Genomic DNA, 2,041 nt, shown 5'->3' with positions numbered 1-2,041 from the left:
ATTTGGCACATGTGGCAAATGCAAACTAGTGTGATATGGACTAGTGTAATATGGTTACTGGGCACGCAAGTATTTACAAAAAAAATGTTTGTAGAAAGCCACTCGTCTTGCCATCTCCTTCGAAGTCAGACTCTTGTTTCAGCTTCTTTAAATCTGCTTAGATTATCTCCTACCTTCTAACAAATTCCCTTGCTTTCTTCCACTAGAGATGGAATTTTCTCCTTCCTTTAGGAAATACATTGAAAGCAAAACTAACTTCTCACACACCCATCCTTTATCAGTCCTGGACATGTTTCTGTAAAACTCTAAACAGCCATTTACTTTGTTATTTATCATTTTGACCAGGAGAATGGAATATGGAGTAGTTGAAGAGAAAATATCGTTTATTCTATAGCAAGTTGGAAAAAGGAGTTATCCACTCCTTTCACATTTTAAGGTAGTTTCTATTTTCTCATTATCTTGTTCAAGGAACATGGATTCTGAAGAGTAACCAATTCACCGAAAGACACCCAATACTACAGGCTTTCAAAACACATCACTGGTAGAACTCAGATTGAAGAAGACACTTCAGTATTAAATCAATGTCCCATCCACTAAATTTTTTAAAAAATCAAAATCGATAATAGAATAAAAGATATTTGGTTCCAGTTTCATAGGCCTCATTTTTCTATTCCACATTTCTGGCTTACTTAAATATTCATGGAGGATTTTCTATTCTTGAATTTGTTCCAACATCAGTGCTTAAATATAGAACCTCTGATGAGTAAGCACTTAACCAGAGTTTACTCCTTAACAGTCCCACGGGGCCCTTTTTACACTGAAATTGCATAATATATTTTTCTATTTCTTTCCTAACCAAATAAAAAGGAACACTTTAAACTAGAAAGTGTTTGTTCTTCATAAATACTTCCATTAGGGATGATGTTGCAAATCACATTTGAAAAAAAAAGTTTGCCTCGGCAAAATTTTACCAGATGATCCATTTAAAAAGCAGGACTTAATAAAGCCTTTATAAAGTTAGGTCCAGAGTAGCAAAGAGAATAAACAAAGTATAATCCCTATACATTTTATTGAGGAGAAATACAAAAGAGTAGAACACTGTCAGTGATTATATGACAAAAGAGGGTGACAGGTGTCCATTCCCTAGATTTTCCTACAAAAGCCTCCCTTGGAAGAGATTCCCAGATGCCTCTTCTGGAGAGTTTGTTGAACAGGTTTGGGGAGGAGCAAATTAACCTAAATTTAGAAGAACCAGAGGCTGATTATTATTAAGATAAAAGCAAAAGCGAAGTAAGTTGATTGACCAAGGAGTATTTTGTTAAGGAAATGAAAAACCAGCAGAACTAAAAGGATGGAGAGTATTTAGTTATATTTGAGATGTATAAGGGTGAGGGAGAGCGAGAGTATTTTAAGAAGTGTGCTGAATGATGTATTTGCCTGGGGCAAGACAACTCATTTTAGAAGTAGCAAGAATTTAAAGTAAAACAAGATTATATTCAGGACAAGAAAAATTTTCCTTTGTAGAGGATGCAAAGGGATTTGCACTGAAGAATGACATAATGAAATCAGCGTTGGCAAGTATCAATCCAGCAGAGACATTTAGGATAAATGCATGGTGAAAGGCAGCTATCTAGTCTATTTACCTGCTCACTCACTCCTTCACTTAGCAAATATATATTGAACATACAAATCATGTGAAATGCCCTGTGCTAAGTAAGAAGAATGTACAAATGTAAACACTAATGGCCTGAAGAATTACAACACCAATTCTGAGAGTTGTCTATATTTAAGCTCTTTTGTTCACTAAAATATTTTTTGTAGCCTGACTTCATTTAAGATGATCCTAACAGCTTTCAGTTCTGTATTTATGCTAATTTGCCTAGCTATTTGGAGTCACTGCATTTGCAATTAAAATATTCCATGTAGTTGTTAGAAAACTACTCTGTAAGTGAGATGAAAAACAATTTTGTTCCATCCAAACTATACTTAAAAGACTTTAAAGCCCCAAGAGAAATGAAAAGATTAAGACCATATTGATGGG

This window comes from Talpa occidentalis, unplaced genomic scaffold (assembly GCF_014898055.3).
Source record: "Talpa occidentalis isolate TD23 unplaced genomic scaffold, MPIMG_talOcc4v2.1 talOcc4.2, whole genome shotgun sequence".
In the NCBI taxonomy this organism is placed as follows: Eukaryota; Metazoa; Chordata; class Mammalia; order Eulipotyphla; family Talpidae; genus Talpa; species Talpa occidentalis.
Note: the sequence above shows the minus strand (reverse complement) of the source record.